Here is a 27,002-nt window from a genome sequence, read left to right as displayed (position 1 = left end):
TCAAAAATCGTGTTATCGCACACCCCTACTCTGAATCCAATAAATACGCTAATTTTGATATTGACTGACACAATCGTATGGCTGATGTGCTTATATATTCACTTCATTTAGTCTCTACTTCTGCAAAAGCAGCAGAGGGTTATGAAATGACAATGCTCTTGGGGCACACAGGGGCTCAGGCATGCTTTGTTGTTGTTCAGGAATGTGCTGACGAACGGCTGAAGTCCAAAACGCAGACCCATTGTTTCCTTCAAGCTCTGGTTTTCAGTCTTTCCCTCTTTCAGTGTCTGACTGTCTCTCTGTCTGTCGTGTCCTTGTACTTATCTCTGTCTGTCACGCCATTAGACACTCTGTCATGCCCTGACTCTCTATGGTACTTGCCTTCCATTATTCCTTTGTCTTTCTCTCTGTTTTTGCCCTTCTGCTTAACCAGTTAGCATAGACTTGAAGGTTTTCCTCAGCACTTGTTCATATGTTTCCTTTTCCTCTTCGCTCTCCAGGGACTCTTTCACATCATGGAGACGAGGGGTCTCAGAAAAGGGTTCGAGTTATTGTCAAGTCTTAGACTTCAAGTCTCGAAGCATGTCCAAGTTGTAATGAAAGACAGTTGATGGTCAGATTTGATTTGAGACTTCAAGAATCCACAATATGACTCAAAGCATGCAACTTAAGAAGACTGGATTATAATAATTTCCATCATAACCTAGACTTGACTTGAGACTTGAAATCTTGAATGAAGACCTAGACTTGATTCAAGTTATGATGGAAAACAGTTGACATGTTGACATGGAAAACATGTTAAGTTTTAACATGATCGATTTACCAGCTATTGTTTTGTTCTTGGACAGTTGCTGGACACATTAAGATGGTTGAAATGAATGACAGAATAATGGATAAATGTACATTAGACTGCACAAGATGTGAATTATTGTTGATTTTGTAGAATAATTGCATGATGGTCATCTTTTCTGATATTATTTGAGCAAATTAACAATAATTATTATTATTTCTTCATTCATTTTTACATGACAGTGGCTAGGTATGTGATTTTTTTTTTTTTTTTTTTACATTTTTTTTATTGATAAATGCTGTTGTTAATTCCTAGATCTACATGTAAGAAGCTGTTAAAGGAGCCCATAATGTACATTACCACTTTTTTGGGGGGAAATAAATAAATACTTTTATTCAGTGAGGATGCATTAAATTGATAAAAAATTACATTTACAATGATACAAAAGATAATTAAACAAATGTTGTTCTTTTGAACTTTCTAATTGTCAACTTTCCATTCACTTTTGTCCACTGGTTGCTTTAAAGTGCTTTGTAAATAAAGTTTGATTGATTGATTGATTGATTGAAAGAATCCTAAAAATGATTTCTAAAGGTGACACTGAAGAATAAAGACTGCTGAAAATTCAGCTCAGATTCAAAATATATTAAAATAGAAAAGTTCATTTAAGTTGTAAAAATATTTCACAATATTTATGTTTTTACTGTATTTTTGATCAAATAAATGCAGCCTAGGTTACCATAAGATACCTCTTTCAAAAATGTAAAAAATCGTACCCGTTACTGACCCCAAACGCTCGAACAGTATTGTACAATATGATACCTTAATTATTTTTTTCAAATTTTGGGGTTAGTTGGCAGACTGTTTTTGAGCAATAACAGAAATGTCATGAGCTTCATGCACCAACAGGAAATAACAGAATTTGTCTGTTTGCCTTAAGGTTTAGTCTTTTATTGGTTTACAGCACATTTTGAAATGTTGTCATCCTAATTACCTTGTTGCTAATTGTCCTCACGGGTAGGTTCTGGTTGAAGAAGACTATTCTTATGTTGTGTTATCAGCCAAACAACTGCAGCAAAATCCAAGCTTCGTACTAGTATTGTAATATTTACCAAGTCATGAAATCCTCAAGTCTTAAGACCACATCTACTTATCATTTATGCTACTTTCTTCTTTTGTTCGAGAACACTGGGTTCAAAGTATACAGCAGTGCACACCAGCAGAGAATTACATATGCTGGAAGATTTACACAAAAATATCAAATAAACAATTACTCGTTTCCACCATTTGCAATAATAGTGGAGCGGCTAAGTGCTTATGTTTGGCAGAATCGTTCAGTTTATGATACAAGCGTGAAAATTGGCATGAGCAGTCTCCATGGGTCGCTTGACAAGAAAATTGTCCTAGCCACTTGAAATTTCAAGATGGCGGCCATTTTTCAAGATGGCCGACACCTTAGTGGAGCAGTTAAGTGATATAGTGGTTTATTTGGTGATACAAGCATGAAAATTGGCATGAGCAGTCTCTGTGGGTCACTTGACAATAAGCCACCTACAGCTACTTGAAATTTCAAGTGGCTCGGACAATTTTCTTGTCAAGTGACCCATGGAGACTGCTCATGCCAATTTTCACGCTTGTATCATAAACTGAACGATTATATCACTTAGCCGCTCTACTATAAGGTGTTAACATAAAATATAGCAATGAATGATACTTAACAGCATTTATTAATATATATATATATATATATATATACTGTATATACAAACAGTACTATATCATTCATTGTCATTTCATATTAGCTTTTGCATTAGATACTGGCATTATATCGCGCTTATTTCTTGGTTGTGTACAAAGTTCACTGCATTTGTATGTTGTGAACTGGCTGTAAGGCGTCTAAAAGAAAACCCAACTGATTTGGGGAAGTACAGATAAGTTCTGCTCTGAATTACGTGTTGTAACTCAGTTGGCTTATGAAGGCACTTATTTGTGTCTCTGTTAAATTAAGAAAGTCCTCTCTCCCTGATGGATCATCATTTTTCGCTTGTTCCTTTGTTCACTCCACATGGCTTCTGTATAATTGCTCCCCTGTTGTTTCCCATGGTCACCAGGTGTTCATTTTGTCATAGACGAATGGATGCACACATCTCATCCAAGGTGTTGATTCTCTTCGGCTTCTGAAATAGACTACAATGCCTGACAACTGTCTCCTGGCTCCCTTTTAATGAGATACTCGCGGTCCCTTCGGTATAGCGGCTTCCAGCTTTGAAAGATTAGGTTGTCTGGTCCAAGCGGCAGAGTTGTCTTTTTGGTTAATGTTTTCAACTGGCCTGTACTGTATGACAGGGGTAGATTTATCTAAACTTCACTACAATTTTATATATATATATATATATATATATATATATATATATATTCAGTTTTTGTGTTTTATTTTTAAATTCTTGAAAATATTTTTACTTTTCATTTTCAATATATTATACATATTTTATACATTTATGATTATGATTGTATTTATGTATTTATTTAATAATAATAATAATTATTATTATAATATTTAAATATTATAATTATTATATATTTAAATATTTTATATATATTTTAAATACCTTAGTGTATTAATAACAACTAGGAACTGACACAAACAGATAAAAAAATGAAAAATAATATGTATCCATACATATTAAAACAGACAGTCTCTAGCTTTTAAAGTTGTACTTGTATGTTGGTAATCTCAGGAAAAAAAAACAAAAAACATTTTGGTTGTTCTTCCCCCAGGCAGTTCCATGTTGAGTTGAGATGACTTTCAACACCTTGTCTATTTATGTGGTATTTTTCACACAGTTTTCTCTGGATTTACTCCCTGCGCGGAGGCCCTTCCCTCTCCTTTTACCTCTTACACATAACCAGTCAGACCTGAGAGAGAGAGGTGGCTTTGGAATCTGGTTCTGGGTTGAGCACAAATGTGCCGCCTGAGCTGATAGGATCGGCCGGCTGGGAGGCCACTGAGCACGCTCAGATCAAAGGCCCCCGGCGGGCTCTTCAAAGGGCTGGCTGAGCAATGCCTGACTGATAAAGCTGCACCACAAACGGCTGGTGATGTAATCACAGGCCTGCAGCGAAATCCACCCCTGCACAAATAAAGGTGGAGGTGTTCGTTGGACAAGTTGGGTAAAGAACAAATGCTTGATGTTAAATTTTGGGCATAAGGACTTTTGGGGTTCTCATTTTGTGATTTAAACCCAATGTATGATGAGGTCCTGTTTCTCTCCCTATGTTTTGTTTTTGTCATTGCTGCCTCTCTTTTTATCTTCTGCACACACGCATGCATCACATTGCAAAGTGGAATTGATTAAAGTTTTAAACCGACTGAAGACACTTGTGGGGTTTTTAATCCGATTCGGTTAATCCATTGGGCGTTCCTAAAGTACACAACAGGTGGAACAGAGTTGACTGTGCTTTGTAAAGTTTATACAGTAACAGCATTGTGTGTGTGTGTGCGTGTTCATCTACGTGCATGCATGCTCTTTGAAGTATGCGCAAGGAAAACGGTGGTGCTCTAACAGACGGCCTTATAATTTATTGACAGCTCCTGTGACTAAACACACACCATCACAAGAATGGGTTTTCTGTGTTGTTGTAGTAGTAGTAGAAGTGTGTTTTTAGACTTTACTAAGAAAACATATTGACTGTTGGGTTGTGTTTGAAGTCTTCCTGGCAGTAAGTGTAATCACTAACTTGTGCATGTGTGTATAAAAATAGGGATGCCCAATATATTTATATTGTTCATAAATTTGGGGTCGGTAAGAATTTAATACTTTTGTGCTCTTATGCTCACCAATTTATTTGAACAGAAATACTGTAAAGCTGTAATATTTGTAAAATATAATTACAATTAAACACTTTTTTTTCTGTTTTAAAATATCTTAGTTTTATTTATTCCCGTGATGCAAAGCTAAATTTTCAGCATCATTACGCCAGTCTTCAGAATCACATGATCCTTCAGAAATCATTTTAATATGATGATTTGGTGCTCAAGAAACATTTCATCTTCTTATAATTATCAACAATGTTGAAAACAGTTGTTGCTTCAGATTGTTGTGGAGTCTGTAAGTATATTTTTTCATGATTCCTTGATTTAAATGGAACAGCATTTATTTGAAATATATATTTTTTTGTAATATTATAAATGTCATATTGTCTCTTTTGATCAATTTAATGTTTTTTCTTCATAAAAGTATTAATTAAAAAAAATAAGTAAATCTTATTGATTCAAACTTCATTCATTTTCAGGTACTATGTAACTAGTATCTCAGCGGTTTAAGTTTTTTTTTTTTTTTTATAGTAGATTGTGACATCTAAATTCACTTCATTTCATTTAATTTCATTTACATTTAATTTTACTTTTTTTTTTTTTTTTTTTTTTTAGATAAAGTAGGTTTATAATATCTCGAGTTATAAATGTATTGGATATTGGCCATATCATGAAAATAATTATCGGTCAGAATTTCAATATTGGTGCAGTCCTAAAAATGTATTTTAGTTTTTGTGAACACACAAATGTGCACTTTTGTGTTCTGATTCCTGGACTTTTAGCTGATTAAATGTGCGATGTCTATGGTCTTGAAACTGCTAGTAATAGTTCAAATGACCTGATGTCACTGTAGAGCTTGAGCATCTCTTTTTAATAGAGGTTGATTTCATGAACATGGATTACGGTGGAATTAGGATAGCTACATGTGTGTGGGTCAAACCTCAAACGGGTTTATTCAGAAACCTTCAAACACAATCGCTCAGTGTGTAGCTGGTATGAATGGAGCTAGCGTTTCAACCCAAAGGGGCTTACAGGACTCTGAATGCTTTAGAGATCTGCTGTTTGTTGATACAACAGTTTCTAAAGGTTATAAAAATCCCTCTCTCACTGTTTCCTTTGGTGCCTGTGACAGAGTGTATGTATTTAACACTCTTTACAGCTTATTTTGGCAGGATTTGATCCCCTATATTTTATTTATTTATTGTTATGTGCTCCATATGGGAGGTGGGATTTCGGGAGAATCTAAGGTACACGTTTATTCTCTTGATAGACCTCAAGATCCCGATGGTCCAGACCACACATGAGGCATCAGCATTCAGTGGAATAATACAAAATGAAGACTCCAGTCAGGATAGGAACATGACATTGACCTTGAGAGTGTTTACACTTGGTAGGGTGGAATTAGATTTTGTATAAAAGTGATTTGGTTTAATTTGGTCAATTTCATGCCCATTTTCTGCAGAATTGTAGTTTCTTTGTAATCTGTGTGGTAGTGCTAATATGTCTGAGATATGTAGCCTAAATTAAGCATAGTTGGAGTTTCTGGAGATGACAATCCTTATTTTTTTTATGGAATATTGCAGTGTTAATAACAAATAATTAACTTCCCCTCCCCCCACAATGACAGCTCTTCTCTAATGATGTGCAATTAGCAAACAACAACGATCCAATCAATTCCTGATGGACAAAATCAAGTTCCGCTCTACATTTTTCTTGTTCGAGGAGCAGTTTTACATATGTCATAGTAGAGAAAAGACCAACACAATTTCCATTTTATGCCGACTTTAAGCAGCAGTGACATGCTTCTTGTTGCTCCATAAGGGTGCTCCGGTCAGGATTTTTGGGGTTGATCGCCAATTATCGATCACTGGAAGCAGTATTGACCGATATCAGTCACCGATACCAATAATAGCTTAGAGTTGAACAAATATAGCATTCCAGTGAAATAAATAATAACAATAATAACGAACAGTAATCAAGTGCAATCCTACTAAATAGCAGTGAGTGTATTTTTTTTCTTTTTCTTTTGTTGTTTGATTAACATTAATGACACAGACAGCAGGACTATTAGGCTGCAGTCACTTTAAGACTGAATGCGTGGATCCAATAAACAGTTACACATGCTACTTATTTCCCAACTGTGTGTGTTCACTTAAGACATAACCGACGGTGTTTAAGCAAATACTCACCAAGCTGGGCATTTTGTCACATTTCTTTGTGTATTTAACCGTCCGTTTAGGCGGACGCCGTTCCGCTAACCGGAAGCTCAAAGTTCACTTTGCTTGTCTTGGAGCGTGTGCAAAGAAAGCCACTTGAGGAACAGTATCACTTTCGCGGCTTAATACAGTTTTAAAACTTTTTATTATCGAGCACGTCCTGCAGTTTAGCAAAAGTATGCTGTATTTTATGACAATCGCAGATCTAGCTGATTTGGACGTTAATTTGGGGCTTTTAGAGAGGAACGAAAGCGCAAGCACTGAAATAGCACTGCTCTGGTTTCTTCCTGTCATTGCTGTAGGGTTGCTGTCCTTGCGATATCTCCACTCTCCGCAAAGACATTGCAAATTTAATGTCATTTTCAGACACCTGGTAGAACTGCCAGACCGGTGAATGAAGAAATTTTAGCTGCGCATAGAATTATTGTCTCGCGAGTTTTGCGTCATTTGATCGGCTATTCCGATCGGCTTTATAGAGACCACCGATCAAACTGTATAAAGCTATTATTGTCCTATAACGATCCGCGCCTGATCAGTCGAAACACCCTTATTGCTCCAGATGTTTGCTCTATATGTTTGGAAACATTATTATTATTATTATTATTATTATTATTTTTATGTGTCATATAGTTTTTCCATTGTATCATTATCCATACTTGTCTATGCATCTGTCTCCACTTGCTTGATTTGACATGTTATACTGTAGATAATACTAGATATTCAAATGGTTATTTTAGTTAAATATTTGCACATTATTCTCCTGAGAACTTCTGGAGAATATCTGTGCCGCTTCTCTTGCCAGCTGTGTAACGTAATATTATTCTTTAAATGCCCAACTCATTCAGAATGAACACGCAAACATTGTTTTAGCATGCTTGTATTATTTTCATATTTATTGTATTTCTTATAGCAAATATTATGTTGCTGCTTTGAGGTTGGCCTTGGGATATTTAACATTGGTATCTCACACTGTCTCTAGCTCTTCTAACTCAATGTAGAATGTGACTTCTAAGGGACAAGTCTTTGCTTGAATAAATTGGATTATTAGAGGGTAGAAGGTTGTAGTGACCCAGTTTCACCACCATTCATTTATGACTTTATTGCAGATTCAGGTTACCTCGATGTCCTTTTAGAGTTAACTTCGGGAGAAAATCAGCTGGCCTTTCTTTTTACCTCCATGTTAGCTTGTTAGTCTTAATGCTTGTTGAGCCTATTTTGGTTCCAATAAGCTCCAATTTGGTTCCTGGATGGTTGTTGGTTCAAGTAAACTGAAAATATAAAAATAAAATGCTAATTCAGTGTATTAAAACCTATAACAGTACATAAATAATACTAGAATAACATGGATTGTGATGTACATATGGGTGTAATGGATTGTAATGTAAAAATGTAAAAAAGAGTGTTGTGTGTGACTTCTTTGCATCGGTTCTTGATTAGATTTTTAGATTTGTGGCATTGATAGACAATATAAAAAATGACCCACTGCAGAATCAACACCGGTTTTCATGTCAGATAAACATTTTCATGTGTCTTTATTTCTTTGTTTGCATTGCTTTGTCTGTCACCCCTGCATAGTCTTCTATCTCTGTGTTTTTCTCTGCATCTTTTGCTGTCCCTCTGATTTGTCAGCTTGGCATCCAACTCGATGTGTTCTTCATGACAGCTTGTATTTCCTCTTATCAACCCTCCTGTTATCATAGCGTGGCACACAGGCCCAAGAGAGGCCTGCTCTGATGCTATCACCAGCTGCAGAGCGAGCCACCGAACCATCAGCACATCAAAGCGGCTGAGAGGGCCACTCTTGCCAATGAGAGAGCTCACAGGATGGGCCAGAGCGAATGGTATGTGCCCCTCTTGGCATGCCGGAGATGAGCCTCTGATAAGCTGAATTGTGAGAGAGGGGGAAGAGGTTGAATTTGTATGCTTTAGATCATAGACGTGGCATAGCTGTTTTGCTTTTGGAATTCTAGTACTTCAACATCCACTCATACATTCGTTTATATGGAAGCTTTTTTTCCACCACAGAATAATGCCACATTTTTTATCTCACAATTCTGAATTTTTTCCCCCTCGCAGTTCTAAGATTATATATCACAATTCTGACTTTTCCTGCAAATCTGATTTTTTTTTTGTCTCTGAATTTTGAGAAAGAAACTCAGAAATGTGAGCTAAAAATTCACAGTACCTTTTTTACTTAATTACGTATTGGAAACAAAATAAAAACAGAAATTGCAAGATGTAAACTCAGAATTTTGAGGAAAAAAGTAAAAATTGTGAGATGTAAACTCAGAATTCTGAGGGGAAAAGTCAAAATTGCAAGATGTAAACTCAGAATTCTAAGAAAAAAAGTAGAATCACAAGATGTAAACTCAGAATTCTGTGGGGAAAAAATCAATTGAGAGATGTAAACTCAGAATTATGAGGGGGAAAAAGTCAGTATCGCTAGATGTAAACTCAGAATTCTATGAAAAAAAGTAGAATCGCAAGATGTAAACTCAGAATTCTGTGGGGAAAAAATCAATTTAGAGATGTAAACCCAGAATTATGAGGGGAAAAAAGTTGTACGAGATGTAAACTTGTAATTGCGAGTTTATATACAAACTTGCGAGGAAAAAAAAACCCAACCCTTTTTATTTTGTTGGAAATAAACTTCCATACATTTCATCCACTAGAATCAGTCACATATCCCAAATAAAACTTAGCAAGGAGGACCTGGTGGAGTACCACCTATCCCAGGGGAAATGTGCGGAGAGTAGGTAAGAGAGAAGACGAAAAGCGCATAAGCCACTAAGCCGATATCGGTAGAGAATATCAGGATGCCTGAGATGCCGAGGATGGTTGCCTCTCACTTCTTTCTTTGTGTGAGTATGAACAGAGTCTTCTGTACAGACGCTGATAGAGACGTGAGGCCGGGGAGGAAAATGAGCTCATTGGGTGTAAGGGATCAGGGATGATGGTAGTGACTACAATAGGTAGTCTGTTCTTTGTGTAGCTGTCTGCGTTATTATTTTCACACTTCAAGTATGGCTGTGTGAAGCATCAGGTAAACTGCACTAATAACTAACACAGTAGGTCATGTGATTACGGGTAATGAATATCTTTGTATTTTTATGGGCATCTTCAAAAGGTCAAAGGTGTAAAGAGTATTGTAAGTTACTATTTACTGGTTTCCATCCACCTGTTTATGGACTGTTTTGAGATATTGCATAAAGTATGCAATATCGTGCTTGTGATTGCACATTTTTGATGCACAGAAATTGCAATAGTCACACCAGTTTTGATGTGAAACTAGGGATTTGAGTCATGTGACTGAAAATTTTGCTCACATGATTTGCTGCTAACTCACACAATTTGACAGTCTGACGCTTGAAACACACTAGCAAACATGGATTCTTGAGTGGTTTTTTTTTGCCGTTCCCCCAGGATATTTTGCATTTGTGCGCACAACTTTTTTTTGCATTTGCTCGCATAAGTTTTGTGTTTGAAATAATATGGGAGGAATTATTTTAATTAAATTTAAATAACATTTTTATATATTCAGGGAAACGCAATACTTTTGCAAGAGAACGCAAACGTTTTGCAAGAATTAATTTTTTTTTTTTTATTCTCCCATCTCATATTTCCAATCACCAGGTCCATGTTTTTGCGATGTTTGTTTGATTTTTCACATAAATTCTCAGTTTGGATGGAAACATTGTTATTGTTGAGATGGAGTTGATATCAGAACTTGTCACATTATATTTTAGATACCTAGTTTGGTAGGCTATAATGTATTTGGTGTGCTTGCATCTAGCCTATCTACCAAGACTACCTTGTCAACCAGCTTCATTAGTTAGTTATTCTTGCTAGTGAGCTGCATTAGTTCTTGCTTGTGCAAAATCTCGCCAGCTTGGAATTTCATTGAAATGCAGTAAGAACAGCTAACTGTTCTTACGGCATTTTGTTAAACCACATCATTGTTAAATTATGAGGTATGTTGGTAGAACATCACTGACACTAACAAGAAAACTGTTCTGTCTTCCTTTGAGCTCCCATGCTGCATTGCTCACCTAGGCAAGTGCTGGGGGTTAAACACAAACATCTGTCAGATATGATTATCATCAAGGCTGGGGTGGGGTTGATGGTGAGATGTCAAAAGGTATATGCGAAAGCGACAGATAGATGGACGATTTCAGCTTGTGTTGTCCCTCAAGGTTTATAATTGGCTACACATGCTTTCATGAATAAAATATGGACGAAACATTGGCCAATGTGAACATTTAGGCCTAGTGGTTCATGATTTCTTCTGGATGACTTTGTAAGATGTTGTATGTGGTTAAGCTATAGATCAAGTCTGTTAGCATAGCAGATTTTTTTCTTTAACACTGTTTAGAGAAAAACATTTGTAATTGCTGTATGTTTTTCCATCAGGTATTAGGCTATTTTGAGGAGACGTTAGTAATTTTCTTTAGAGTGAATTTCCTGCATGCAACAATGAACAATGAACAAGTGATTTCCGAATTATGAACACCTGACTCTTATGAACCAGTCAGTCAGAAAGATGCATGCAAGTGTTCTCTTGAATCTTTTTGATTGACTTGTTTGAATCATACTCACTCACCCGTTGAATCGTACAGAATCATTTTTTGTTGGTCATTTTTTGTTAAACATATGCACTTACTGCTGAATTTTGATTTAATAAGTGTATATTTTTTAAATATGTATTTTTTCCAAAAAATATTATTGGTCATTTTTCAACATAGTGAGGTCTGATTATAATGTGGAATCATTTGTAAGGGCAATGTTGTTTGAGAAGAAAACTGTAAGGTTGGTGACATAATCAAGTTCTCCCATACCTTCTTGCTCTACAAGCAAATCATTATCAAGAACCAGATCAAAAGAACGATTTGTCCACAAATGGGACATAATTGCTTTCAACCTGCAAGTCCAGAGAATGAGTAGCTCATTACAATGAGTAAATTGGCTTTAAAGTTGAAAAACCCATTTTCCGGCCATATCACCTTCAGAGGTAGTTGACCATTAGCCCACCTTTAGAAAACGGCCCCCTCTGATCCTTCCTGCGTTTAGTGTGTGTATGTATGCGGACATTGTTGAGAAGATTGATGTTTAACTCTTGAGCATTTGAAGCGCTTCTCTTCCCCAGACCTCTCGGTGCTCTCTGTGTTTGCCAAGCAGACATACTTGGCTTACCTTTGGCAGAGGGTTCTGTAGCATTCTGGATCTGAACAAAGCACTGTTTGTGTAGCCTGCTCTTTTTGCTGCTATTCAAATGTTTGGTGGAATTCAGTGGACCGACCGTGTCCAGCCCACTGCTAACCCCAGAAGAACTTCTACAGTCCTTGAGAATAATAGGTCTGTTTCGTGAACTGTGGTGGTTCAGAATTGTGAATTGTATCTGGTTTGGGTTTATGTTGACCTTTCTTGTTTGTGGTCCATTTGTAGACTTCTTGGTGTCTTTTCATCTTTTCAGTATGTCCACAAACTCTGGAATTTAAGCCCCCCTTTTCTTTTAGGCAGTGCATTTACATGCACTTTAAAGGTTCAATTTCAGTCAGACTAAAGCAATCATTTTTCTTTTAAAATGGCATTTAAACACTTTAGCCCATTGGTGTCCAGCTCCAACCCCAGTTAAACGCACCTGAACCAGCTAATCAAGGTCTTACTAGGCATACTAGAATCTTCCAGGTAGATGTGTTGAGGCAAGTTGGAGCCGAACTCTGCAGGACAGTGGTCCTCCAGGTCTGAGTTTGGACACCCCTGCTTTAGTCTGACTAAAATCATACAAGTCTGTTTTTTGTGAAGTCAGATTAACATAATGCAATTGTATTTAAATAGTAGTGACCTGTTAACTTTTTTTGGAGGGAACACCTTGACACAAGGTAAAAATTATCAATGATTTGTTTAATTTTATCCCAAAAATAGTACAAATATATAATAAAAATACTTTATTCATAACCGTTTATTCCACAGAGCAGTACGTGTTCTGGATATTTGTGGATAGATTACATCACAACCTGCCTTATAGTCATATACTGCGCAGTTGCACAAATTGAAATATTTGAATGCATCTGAAGCTCCACTTAGAATTTGGTCCACAATTTCTCCTAAGCAGTGAAAAAATCTGCTTTACATCTGTATGATTTTGTGTGTGTGTGTATGTTTGTAGTGTTTGTAACCAAGCTGTGCTCATTGCTTGAAGTATGTTTGCGATGTGTGTTCAAGTGTAAGTGTATTTGTTATTGTGGTGTGCGCTTCCCGTAAGCGTTGTTTACTCACCTCACCCATATGAGTGGATGCACATGTGGTAAAGCTCCACTTCGTGGATTCATGTTCATCTCTAGAACAGTCTGGATCAAACTGCTGCCATCTTGTTTTAAGTGCTGCCTTTATTGTATAGTTGTACTGTTGTACTGTAAAATTAGTAGTAGTAGTAGTAGTAGTAGTAGTAGTAGTAGTAGTAGTAGTAGTAGTAGTAGTAGTAGTAGTAGTAGTAGTAGTAGTAGTAGTAGTAGTAGTAGTAGTAGTAGTAGTAGTAGTAGTAGTAGTAGTAGTAGTAGTAGTAGTAGTAGTAGTAGTAGTAGTAGTAGTAGTAGTAGTAGTAGTAGTAGTAGTAGTAGTAGTAGTAGTAGTAGTAGTAGTAGTAGTAGTAGTAGTAGTAGTAGTAGTAGTAGTTCCATTTTTTTATAATGGTAAAAGTAATAGCGTGGTTTTTTTATTTATTTAATGATAATAATAAATTTATGGTGCTTGTTTGTAGAGTTTTTGGCCAGATTTTGTGTGTGTATATTCACCAAAAATATTTGATAACTTTTTGGCATGCTATCTGAAGCTAAAGCCAAAAATCTCAAAATTGCCAATAATCTTAGTGATCAGCTGATGTTAGGAGAAAAATAAGTGAGAAAAGTGGTTTCAATTTCTTTTTTTCTTTTTTTTTTACCATTTTTTTACCATGTGCTTCTCTGTCCGTTCTTTCCTCTCCCTCTCGCTCTTTCCGTCCCTCACCCTTTTTGATCTTTCTTTTCATGCCTTCCTCCTTATTCATTTGTGATCTGCTCTGGCCAGCTGTTTTTCCAGTCCTCTGCTCTTTTGTTCTCCGTGACCTCCGGGGGCTCAGTAAGGGCTCACCTCACTCGGTCCTGCCCAGCGGCGAGTGTCTTGATCTGGACATAGTTTCTGCTGCGAGCCCCTCTCTCCCAGGCAACCGCTGTCTTTGTGTTCTACCCCTCGCTGTTTGCCTTGGGTCGGTTTCTCGTCCATGGGCCTCATTTGTTTTCTCTGTCCCGCTCTCCCTCACTGCTGGTCTCTCTATCAGTTTGTGTCTTTCTTTGACTCGTCATTGGTCTCACACCCCCCTCCTTTCTCTGTGGGGATGGTCCCTGTTTGATCACTGTAGGGGGTGACTCAGGGCCCCGGGGGCTTTTGATATGGTCACTTTTGGCACTGGCCACTCCATCCGGCGTCCACTGAAATGACTGGCCTTGGGTGTTGTAGAGGCCTTTGATATATTTTTTTTTTTTTTGCAGTACTTCTGGACTGGTTGGAAAGGATGGGATCCTCTGTTGTTGCCCCCCCTCCAGTCCTTTGATGGATGCTGGCCCTGTGAATAGAGGCTTGTGTTGGAACAGATTTAGCTTGTTGCTGCAAATAGCTGCCGCTGCAGCTTTGTTCAAAGGGTGGAAGGCGACTTTAAAAGAGATACAAAAGATCAGTATTAGTTCAAGAAGCAACCAAAAACTTCCAAAACTTTAGAATCTGTGTAGTTCTGTCCTTAGGGCTGCATGATTTGGATAAAAAAAGATCTAATAGCTTTTTTTTATTTTTTTATTACATTTTGGAATATTTTTTTCCCCTTTTTTTGTTTGTAGGGCTGCACAATTTGTACAAAAATGTATCAGTATGACTAATATATTAGTTTAATAATAATAATAATAATAATAATTATTATTATTATTATTATTATTGTGGTTGTTGCTTTTGTTATTATTATTATTATTGCTATTGTTATAGTCATGTAGATATACTTGATATTTATCATAGTTGATAAATAATATTTTTTCTTAACTATTTTTATAGTTAAATATTACAATATTATTTAACATTTCATTTTATATTTTTATTTAGTAGTTGTAGTAATAGTTTAAAAAAATTGTATTACAGAAAAATGATTATTATTACAGTACAAATGTTAAATTGCAATACAAAAATGTATAGGAATATAAATATTAATGTCTTTATTTCTTCATTTTCAATTGGTAAACCATTGAGCTTTTAAATCACAGGGAGCCCTTAAAATTTCTCTTTTGTTGACAGCAGCTGATTTATAAGAGCTTCTCATTAAAAATTTGGGAAGATGTTTGGCACATGTTGCGTTCCCGAATGCACAACATAAGTGACCCAAACTGAGAGCAGATTTTACTTTTTAATGGAGCAGCATTTACTGTGAACCAAGCCACTCCGAGACACTTAAAAACATTGGATCATGAGTTGCTCGCATGTAAAGAACACAATGCTGTGCTTTACTCTGAAATACGTAGCACATATTTTAGGGCTGACCGATATATTGTTTTAGCATCGATATTACAGTGTGCATATCCGCAATAGTCACATCGCATGATGTGCGATATCAAGTATACGTATTGTAGTTAATCTGTTGGGACCAGGCACCATGAATCGAAACGCACGTGATTCTCTGATTAATTGCAAACTTTAACCTTCATGGAGCGAAAGTTTATCATTTGCACTTGTTTTAGGTCCTGTCAGTTTAAACATTCAAGCCATTTTAAACCATTCGAGCACAAGAAGATGCGAAAGAGAAGTCAATTCGGACCTTGTGCGCTGTTTTCTGTTCACACACATGGGGCACGTGAACACTGAATTCTGTTCTCTTCCGCGTCTATTTGTGCTTGAACGGACACATACATGCAAAATTATGTCAAAATGCCCATCTTAGTGAGTATCCTCATAAACACAGTCGCTTATGGCTTACGCGAACGTAAACGAATGAGAATTAAAATGGATGCGTATCATTATATTGGATCCGTGCTTTCAGTCTTAAAGTGACAGCAGCCTAATATTCCTGCTGCTGCCTGTCATTAGTCTTAATTAAGAAACAAAATACAAAGAGATCACTTTTGTAGCTTTAACAAAGATTAATTATATTTAATTAATACAGTGTAAAGTTATTTTACATTTGATTATTGAATTTCTGTAACCTACTCTTAGGCTTACCTGAAAAACATAAATCATTGTTTATTTCATTTGTATCTTTGTTCTATTGTATTTCTTAATCAAGATTTGGTGAGAATGTAGACTGGAATGGCGACTTGGACTTTGCCTAACCTATTCTATGGCGGAAGGGAGTTGCAGTCTATTAAAAAGTGAGTCAAAGAAAAAAATCTCTCTATTCGCCCTAAGGTGAAATCTTATATTTGACATAAGCTCACAGGGACTTAGAGGTCCGCACAGTGCGAGTACTCCGGCTGGGTGTGATTCCGAAGCAATGACTCTTTCCTAATTAAAAAGCGTAATGTGAGTCGTTGAGATGGCTGATTAAATTCGTGCGGGGATTAGGTCTGGCTGTGCAGCTGATCTCCCCGAGCGAAGGGTTTTGATGTGGGCCGCCGCATACGTGGAGGAGGGACCAGGGCCTGCCAGGTCAACGGCCAGAGATCAAAGCCATACCATTCATCCCATTCCTCAACAATGTTTCCATAATGCTGCCTAAGAGAGAGCGGGGGTCTGACTGCCTGGGCAGCTGTAGCACATAATGGAGGGATCGGGATTCGTTGGCACTCAGTGGAAAAGATGTTTAGATGTTTGTTTGTTTGTTTGAATGGTTCTGATTCATGTCTCGTTTGCCCGGTGTTTGATATGGGTTTTATTTGACTTAAGAGGTGCCGTCATGAGCAGGCCTTTTGCAGACTTTTTCCACATTTTCTGCTGTGATTTTTGGGGAAGGTATTTGGAATTTGGATTGGACTTAAACATGTAACGTGTGTTTCACAGAGCTGTATATTTGAACTGTTTCTGATCATAGCAGTCTGATATTAACTAAGGGTGTGCTTAGATTGGCCAGAATTAGATATACATTACCAATCAAAATTAGTTTGTTTTTGTTTTGTTTTTTGGGAAAGAAATGAATACAAAAGTGACAGTGGCATTTATCATTTTGCAAAAGATTTCTGTTTTAAATATGCTGTTCTTTCTAACTTTCCATTCATCAAAGAATCATGAAAAAATAAGTCACAGTTTCCACAGGTCTATTAACAAGCACAAATGTTTTCAATATTTATAATGGTAAGAAATGTTTCTTGAGCAGCAAATCAGCATTTTAGAATGATTTCTGAAGGATCATGTGACACTGAAGACTGGCGTAATGATGCTGAAAATTCAGCTTTGACATCACAGTAATAAATTACATTTTAAAATATATTACAATAGAAAATTGTTTATTTAAATTGTAATAATATTACTGTTTTTGCTGTATTTTTTTAATCATATAAATGCAGCCTCTTTATAATAATAATAATAATAAAAATATATTATATATATATATATATATAAACTTGCTAAAGTTAAAAATCTTACATACCCCGAAATTTTGGACAGTTTTGTATTGGCAATATTGGATATTGGCATCATCTGGCACCCACTTGTCAATCTTTAAAATACTAATAATTTACTAGTCTTCAGCAAATCTCATAATGAATATTTGTTTTAACACTGTAAAAATTCACTTTATCATTTAAAAACAATTGATTTCAGTTTTTTTTGTTTTATTTTTTTATTTAGATTTTATCAGTCTGCATTCATGTTTGTCTTTGGCAACATTATATGTTGTTCTTTTGTGAATTAACAAAATGGACATTTTTGATGTTATATTTTGATATGCTTGTGGCTTAATTTCAAGTTGCGCAAGTTTGCATGGACCAAGGAGAGAACCTTTTATTTATTTATTTGGCAAAAATGTTAAACCACCAGCAACCAAATGAATGTCAATTTAGGTCATTTTCTGGTTTCACAAAAGCACAGGCCTCTGAATCCGTGAGGCAGAAAAAAAAACTGATGTAATGGGTTTAAAAAACTCTCCAAGGGGAGTCAAACCTCCTCACCACCCCCAACACTTCTCCCTTAACCACACTAGATCCCTCCATCAGCAACATCCAAATATGGATGTGTTGAATATTTCATTGGTGCTTCTTCTCCTTTGCCATCTCGGATCGGATGCTAATGCCACTCTGAGAGAGAGAGAGAGAGAGAAAGAGAGAGAGAGAGAGAGAGAGAGAGAGAACCCATAAGATAGCTGGTGAAGTGGAAACATTTGGGGGGAGTGAAGTTTCTGATTCAGTGGTTTGGTGGTGTTTGGTATGGGGGAGGGAAGACGAGTGAAAAAGATGTGGGGAGGAGAATGAAGAGAAATCCCAGCCTTGGCACTCGCACATGGTTCTCACTCCTTTTTTGTTCTCCCAGCAGTGCAGGTTTCTTTTGTAGTGAACGCAACGCCTCCAGATTCCTTATAGTCAAGTATCAAAGACATGCATGGGTAGGATGGGTGTGAGCAAACCAGTGAACTCAACACAGACTGTTGAGTTCAGCCCCACTGAGTCGGAGTTAATCTCTTAGATGTTTTTTTTTCCTCCACAAATCTCTCTTCTCATGGAGAAATATTGGTGTAACTGTATTAGCCTGCATAGAGAGACTTGTCCAACCTGATCTCTATATACTCCCTTACATGAGTAATTGAATAGATTGAGGGCATTTTAGACTTCCTCCCAGTGGGAAAGCTCTGTGGAATATCATTTATTTGCCTTTAAACCTGTATTGATGAACTGTATTGAAAATGACTGTATTGGAATGACTGTATTGATGAACAAATGATGCAGTGATTATTAAAATCTGCATTCCCCCCCCCCCCCCTGTAGAATGAGAGCGTATCTCTTTCTTAGCCGCTTTGTTCCTTTCCACTCGTGGCATTGATACAACAATTCTTGTTTTGATGTGCTTCCAAATAGCTTCCGGTTCTGCTGTGTATGGCGTCCAAAATTTTCCCTTAAGGAATATACCAGAGGCCTTGGCTGTTCCTAAATTCTACCTGCCTTTCCATGTCCTGCTCTCATAACGCCAGGAAATGGCTTGGCCTTTTTTCTTTTTTCTTTTTAACACTTGTTTCCTCTGGAATATCATCAAGCCATGCTCCCTTTAAGTTTTCAGGAAAGGAGCTACATGCAGGGAGAGGAAGAGGAAAAAATTCAACAGAACTAACAGGGCTTCTTCAGTCAAAGACAGCTAAAACTCAAAAGTAGGGATGCACAGATATTACACTTCTAGACAATACTGCTAAGCCAAGTAATTGTTTTCATGTATAGCCGATATTCAAATTTCATACAATTTTAACAATAAAATGCTACAAACTAAAATCGATTCAATTCTCAGTTAATGCAATAGATAACATTAAATAACAATAATACAATTTGTTCATTTAGGTAAATGTTAATTTAAAAATATTCAAATACATTCTTAATGTAAATGTGAAAGGAGAAATTGGCGTACGATGAAATATCCAATAGTGACCGTGTGTCACTGAAGACTGGAGCAATGACTGTTGACAATTCAGTTCATTTTTTTCTATCACAGGAATATATTACATTTTAAAATATATTAAATTAAAAAGTTATTATAAGTATTATACGTAGTAAAAGCGTATGGAGCATGTCAGTAAAAACTTTACTTCAGTAAACTAAAAAGTTTACTGACTGGCATTTGTTGTGTTGCATATTTGTTGTCCAGTGTAGACAGCATGACTGATTGCAATGGGATCTGTTTGCTTTTGTCGCATCGCGTAGCGCTGCTCGTGTCTGGTGTCAATGTGCGAGAAGTCACTGGTATCGGTAGTCAGTGCTCTGGAGTCTTATGGAAATTCAAGAAACTGTAAAACAGACTGAAGTCTGCATGTCATGCCTCATTAACTGATTATTGCCTTATGTCCTCACATACTTTAAATGCAAGCATAATGAAATTGGGCGTGACCTTCAATTTAATCCACATGTGGCCTTGAATCTCTCCATCCAGCCATCTCTTCAGTCCAGTCCCACGTGTATAATCAGACCATAGGCTTTGACCTGGAAATGAAGTGTTTTCTTCTATAAGGCACCCTCCTTAAGAAAACAAATCTAAGGCAACAGAAACCTGATCTAACCTATAGTGGCATAGTGAAGGGGGGGATGAGTTGGCAAGAACAACAGTCTGTGGAGGTGCAGAATACACATTCTGGTTGTACAGTGTGCAATTTTCCATAGCCGCACATTCTTGAGTCCTATCATTCAACCAGCATTTATCTCTGTAACTTGAGAGCGAGTCCAGAGGCTAGAGTAAGCTTTGAAGGATCTTCCAGTGATTGGATGAGGCAGTCTCCACCCCCTTTTCAGTGACTGGCCCATGTTGGGGTTGTTCTTTTGATTGACAGGTGGTGTTGACACAGGGGTTGCTTGTTGCGATTCTCTGGTTGACGGTGGGCTGAATTACCTCAGCCAGTTGCATTGCAGCTGAGCCAAATGTTATGTGTGTGTAGAGGGGTGGAGGGTGATGCTTGCGGTCGAGTTATGTATGTGTGAGCTTGTCAGGGAATGGGTGGATATTTTGACTGGTTTGTCTCTTGGGAACCATGTTTTTGCTTTCTTTGAAAACAGGTCGCGCAAGAGCTCATCTGTTTTCCAGTGAATTTGCATCGGTGCTGTCATAATTGCGTACTTATAAATCTACTTATAAGTTTGTTCATTGTTTAAAGGGGTACTTCACTAAAAAAGGAAAACTGTCATCATTTACATGTCGTTTCAAACCTGTATGTGGAACACAAAAGACAATATTATGAAAAGCCAACTAGCTCTGAGCTGAATAACAACATACAGCAAAAAATATTTGAAAATCGGACAAAAAGACACTGTGTACTCAACTGCTTTAGTGAGGGAAGGAATGAAGCATTGCGAACAAAAACAATAAAATATAAAACTATTCGTTTAAATTTGTTGACTATATTTATAGAAACAATATAATTTAAGTTTAATAAAAAATATGCATTTACATTAAAAGTATTTTGAGTCAATGGAGACTCGATTGTCATTTGCGGTGCTTCATGGGAGAGTACTGTGATTTCTAATTTGCTCGCTGTGACTCTGATTGGTGGAGTTATCTGTATAGCATCATGGGTAATGTAGTTTTTCACCACAAATTTAGTTGTTAAACATTTTTTTTTTAAAATAAGTAGTTAAATAACCTTCATAAACCTTTAAAGACAACCTCGGAACTATAAGGTTGTCTTTTAAAGGTTTATAAGTTGTAAAAAAACAAAACAATTTCCCTATGGAAAAATTGAATATTTTTACTTTTGGAAGCTGACTGTTGCACTCTATATCTTCATTGTGTCCTGCAGAAGAAAGAAGCAAATACTAGTTTGGAACAACTTGAGGGTGAGTAAATGATAACAGATTTAAAATTTTTGGTTGAATTATCCCATTAGAAACCAAGTTTAAGCCTTTATAGATCTTGGCTATGCATCAAAATTCCCTGCTCATTTTGAGGCATCCATGCCGTTGATCTCATAAGTCATTACTGTGATGGGTTGTGGAAGAGACAGTTGGAGATGGTCTATATGGTAGTGACCTTTAAAGAGAGAGCTCTCTGGATCAGCCCAGTCATCTCCAGCTTTACTTTCCCTCTTTCAAGAGCCGACCCAATGTCTCAGCACTCGTTTAAGTGGTAAGACGTTAAGGTCAGTGTGGTATGTGTGTGAAAGAGAGGGCGTGTGTATAAATAGAATTGTCCAGACTGTATGTACGCATCAGTTTTTAAAGGCATAGTTTTTTGTTTTCCACACAAACAAGCACTTGATAAGCACAAGTACTCGTTCTTCTGGAATGTTTGACTGACAACAAGACACTAGAAACTTGTTTCATAATGCACGTAAAACCCAAGAGCTATGGAAATATGATTAGTGAGTCTACTCATTCTGGGAAGGATCAGCTCGAGTCTGGCCTGATGTTACTGTGCCAGTGGAAATATGGAGGTGTATTACTTGCTTTTATAGTGACACAGTTTTCTCATTTATTATTTATGTTCTTAGCAGATGTTTGTACCAAAAGGACTTTGAAGAAATGGTGTGTGCTGTTTCTGGGACTGTTACTACAGATGCACAATATATTGGTGCAATATCAACTCGTGTAGAGTTCATACTGTACATTATAGTGTTGTGATGCCTAAATTTACTTGACGCATTTAAAATGATTTTAGTTTTTATTGTTTAACTTTTAATTTTAGACAAAATAATATAGAATTTTAATATTGCCAATTTAGTGGCCAAATATTTATATAATATAATCAGGCTATAATATTTTAGATTTCAGAATTTCAAATTCACTTGAAGCTTTCAAAATTATTGATTTTATTTTTTTTACAGTTAAATATTTTAGAATTCAGAATTTCATAGTCTGTAATTTTCAGTCAACTCTTTGTCTCTGTTTTCAAAGGCACAAATTGTCTTTGATCAACCGCTTTCTGGATTTACAACATTTCGTTACGGTATTGAAGTTCTTAAAATTTGGCCTCTTTCTTTGGTGACCTCCTTGTTTCTTTTTGCTCAACCAATCCACCCACCCCTGCCACTCTCTCACCCATTTTTTTCTCTATGAAATATTTTTTGCATTGAGTGGGCCAGGGCCAGTGCCGTGCCATTGGTGGTAGCAGCAGCCTTTCCTTGGCGCGAGAGCCCTCGTCTGTTCCAGCGCTCTAATCGCATTCCAGCAGGCTGGGCAGCGGCTTGCTCCGCATTCCACAACTCTGGGGGCTTTCCAAGAGCCCTGTGCAGGCATTCCTTTTTGCCGGGACCTTCAAAGCGAGGGAGGGACTTCAAAGGCATCGGTGAGGCTAGGTGTTGATGACTACAATCCTCCCGGGTACAGATTCACCCGCCTCCTGAACTTCAAGAGCAGTTGTGGTAGTATTCTGGCGTGCACTTTTGCCTTCCTTGCCCATAAATCATGTCACGTTAACCCTCGACGTATGCTGTTTTTTTTTTTTTTTTGCTCCTAGAGGTTGGAGTATGACAGGCTGAAGTGTGAATGTTGTTGTCATGAGGTTTTCTTACTTTCCCTGATGTGGCTCTTCAGCTTGAATAGTTTAAAGTGGCTGTGAACTGATAAAGTTGTTGCATGGTGGGAAAAAACCCTGCAATTTCAAAAATTTATGTTTTAATTGTTTAGAGGACAATTGTTTATTTCATTATAATTGAATATTGATTTACATTTCTGCATTTGGGAGACTCATTTATCCACCTGTTCAAATGTTTAGGGTCAGTGAGATGCATTCAATTGATCAAAAGTGACGGTGGAGACTACGGATGTGCATAAAGCCTAATTCTGATTTCATGAAAAACACAGAAAATGAAAAAGGGACATGATTAGGTTTGCTGTTGTAGTATTGCTGCGCATAGTTTCACTTATGTGATTTCACTTAAAGATATTAAAGAGAGATGACTGAAAGGACGATGTCGGAGGATTTGGTGCGCAACAGATCCTGAGCGTCATTGATAAATATCTTGTAAAATGTGTGGCCAGTTGAGGAAAACTGGAAAGCAAAAGGAAAAAGCGAGCGGGCATTCAAAAGCGATATCAATACCCCGCATATTGATAGCGGCTATTTTTACTGTATTTTGATCAAATAAATACATAAGTGATTTGACCTTGACTTTGCTAGCGTCATACTCTGTTATTGCTTTGATTGAACTTGTATAGAATTTTAAACATCATGAACTTCTAACAGCATAGCTTTACTAAGCCCTGAAAATTGTTACATTTTCTGAATTCGATATTGTTAAAAAATATAGTTCTATTAACTCCAAATGTACTATATTCGCCATGTTGTCATTATCATGTGACCTACCACTGTCAGTTACTTTGCTTCACTGCCATTCACAAATCCTTTTCCGTGGCCTCATGGGATAGTAAAGTGTCCTTTGTATGCACACTTCAGAATCTCGCTGGAAGAAGATACTTCTTTATAGAAGGGAAGTATGCCATTTCAGATGCAGCCATTGTCTTATTCTCATGATCATCATGTTCCTATTCAACTGTAGTTTTCATTTTGTTTATTGAGTAATAGTCATCTCCATAAGAGAGATTTTTCTCACACCATTGATGGTTTCAATCTCCACTCACAGTCTTATAATAGACTCACCACTTCCCCTCTGCTAAAGCTGTCCTCCCTGGTGGCTTGATGCATATTTTAGTATTTACACGATATTAAGTGTTCGCTCCAGTATGAACTGGACCATTTGTTTGCTTATGTCGTCGCCAGGGGGACAGTGTGTGAATGGTTTTCAGTGAGATGGCATAAGAGGTCTCAAGACTCTTCTGGTGTTCCTGTGGCTCAAACATGCTGGTAACACTAAGGTCATGGGTTTGATTCCCGAGAAATGCCTTAACTAATACAATTTGTACCTGGTTAAAAAGTTGCTGCCAAATGCTTGAAGTTTGTGCAGATGTTTTGGTTGTAAAGATAATCAAAGCAAATTGTCCTCGAATTGTCCACCAATGCACATCCTGTTCTCTAAACCTTGAACAAATCTGAGATGCTTGTGGTTGGTGCTTCATGATGTCATCTACTTTCCAGTGTGTGCTTTACTTCTTGGGTACGTACATGGTTTCTGGGCAAGAGTTGTTGGAGTCTTTGTTGGCCAGAGGTGACTTTTTGCAACTGTCGTTCCATCGTTTTTGTCTAGACGACAAAGGAGAGGAAGTCGCCTCCTTTGAAAAAGGGCCCAGTCTCCCTTTATGAGATAATATTACACCGTCAGAGCAGGCCCCACCTGCAAGGCTTCTCCAGCTGCCACACTGTAACTCTATCTGCGCTCTCTTCAAGGCTGCGATCCCCTTTGAAGTTATTTCCAGTGCTTGGGAAATGAGAAGACACAAGCAATCAGAGCGGCAAGCTCCTCCTCTTCTCTCTCTTTTTAAATATATTTAAATAGGTTTTGATTTCTGCATGCTCTAACTGCAGATATTTCCATGTTTTTTGTTTTGCTTTGCTTTTTGAGTTCCTTCCATTTTAATAAATTTTGTTTTGATTATTGCTCCTTTTGCAGATTAGAAACACGTTGCTATCGGAGTGTGATATTATAAATGTCCGACAACTTTATGGCTGTGGGATGAAAGCGAAGAGGGAGAAGGCGAAAGATAAATAGTCCAGGGCAAGTAGAGGAGAAGCTGTAGGCATCTGTCCCATTCCAGTATTTCACACTCTTCCGATAGACAAACCAGAATAGTGTTGGAGTCTGTGAGCACATCCTCTGTTTGGATAGTAGGTGGGAGTTCAGACGACCAGCGCCAAAAGGAAACTGGCCGGGTTGCCTTGTGTACCCAATGCAAAGCTCTTCCCGCTATGTGTGGGCATTTGATTACAAGACGGCCTTCCAGTTTTATAGATGAGGAAATGTTAGAGATATGTAACAGCTGAGAGGGACCAACGGCTACAGCAGGGATCCACGTAGGGTTAAAGAGAAAATGATCTCCCGGTCTACACCAAAGGACACGCCTGCGCAACTGATGGACAGCGTTAAGCTACGGTTACTGACTTGAAATGCTTTCCATCCCTATTCTCTCATAGTGCAAAAACAGGTCCTCTGTGGATGAAGTTGTTTGGCTTGCAAACAGTGTTGATTATCACACAATTTTTTGTTTTAGTGATAGTTTTTGTCATTGGATGGCAATAAGCAATTTACTCAATATTTCGTCGTGACATATTTATTCACTTTAGTGAATAAAGTGCAAAATGAAACCTATATTCAATTTTAAATATTAATTTACTAATGTACATTATTTTTTAATTAATATAATTTATATTACATTTAACATCATAAAAATATTAAATTAATAGATTTTTTTAGTTTTTAGTTTTCATTGTTTGTGTTTCAGTGCGTTGTTATAAAAAGACTGTATTCCCAACTTGACTTGGAAATTCTGACTGTAGCAACGTAGTTCACTTTTGCATTTGTATCATTCTGAGCGGATGCATGTTTTAAAATTGTTTGTTGCGTATAGATGTGATGTATGAATATGTGGTGTTAGGATTTATTAATCCGCTTTTAATTTTCTGTTTCCCGACATTGACTGTGACTGGATTATATGAAACAACATTTTTTTTTCTAGATTTTTCCAAAACATTCTTGTGGTGTTTGTTGACCAAATGTTAAAAAACAACAACTGGACTGCAAGTCGACTAACCTCTCATGTCTGTGTGTAAAGAATGTTTCTGACCTAAAAGGACTAGATTTTTCTTCAACGTTCAATACGTTTTTTTTTTTTTTTTTCTCCTACCATGATCTGATAGTTGGTAAACAACTTTTTTTTTGTGAGTTAAACTGTGTCAGCTGCTTCTAGTACTTGGAAACATGGTTTATTATTGATCACTATGTCTTCTAAACCCTGTATATCAGAAGTATCCCACTCTATCTCTGTCAACTGCCAAAATACAAACCGAGAGGGAAGCCAGCAAACGTCCGAGGCTCCTGTGCACATGGCGTTTGCTAGCTCAGCTCGGCACTGAGAACTCCCAGCACTCTTGCTTGTTTGAAAGGCTCTTGGCCTTGTTTGAAAAGCTGCCCTGAGAGCCACGGCTGAGGACAGAGTTTCTCTAAGTGGCTCTGGGCCCGGGAAGAGGGGGGGGTGGTTCTGAAGCCCGCTTGTGGCTTTGATCAAATATTCCCCCACCTCTCCTGGCAGGATGGTCTGTTATTCCAGGAACTATTCCACACTCCCGCGGCAGGGGGTGGGGGCTGGGTGACGGGCACAGGGTCAGAACTGGGAAAGAGGGGGAGGTTGGTGAGACCAGCGGCATGAGAAAGGAGAGAAATTGCCCCTTGCAGAAGGAAATATTTTTTTCCACAAAACTTTCTCAGCTTGAAGTCCATGGACTTGTGGCCTTGTTGGCGTGATTGATATATGTGTTCCGTGTCAGATTATAGTTGCGGTTAAGTAGGTTTGTTAGTTTTATACTCACTAATCAGAGGACATAAATTAGCTATGAAAAATCTTGGTATCGGGTTACATGCAGTTGAAGCCAGTGAGAGTGGTTGTAGTGTGGGTTATGGAGTTGAGTTTGATAGCAGAGCGTACCCTCGGGCTAGCTGGGCTTTTTG

General features: G+C 37.4%; 1 protein-coding gene across 2 annotated transcripts in view; it reads left to right on the top strand.

Annotated features, from left to right (window-relative positions):
- znrf3 (zinc and ring finger 3) overlaps positions 1–27,002 on the top strand; it is a 68,317-nt gene that overhangs the window by 8,096 nt on the left and 33,219 nt on the right. Inside the window, exon 1 of one of the 2 annotated variants that reach the window (XM_079871157.1) lies at positions 16,081–16,197. The exons of the other annotated variant lie outside the window; for it this stretch is intronic. The gene's annotated coding sequence lies outside the window, so the exon portion shown is untranslated. Of the gene's footprint in view, positions 1–16,080; positions 16,198–27,002 lie in introns of those variants that run through there. 2 annotated transcript variants of the gene reach the window in all.

The sequence above is a fragment of the Squalius cephalus genome, assembly GCF_949319135.1.
Source record: "Squalius cephalus genome assembly, chromosome: 5".
In the NCBI taxonomy this organism is placed as follows: Eukaryota; Metazoa; Chordata; class Actinopteri; order Cypriniformes; family Leuciscidae; genus Squalius; species Squalius cephalus.
The sequence above is the reverse complement of the archived record's forward strand: the minus strand, read 5'-3'. Positions and strand labels throughout refer to the sequence as shown.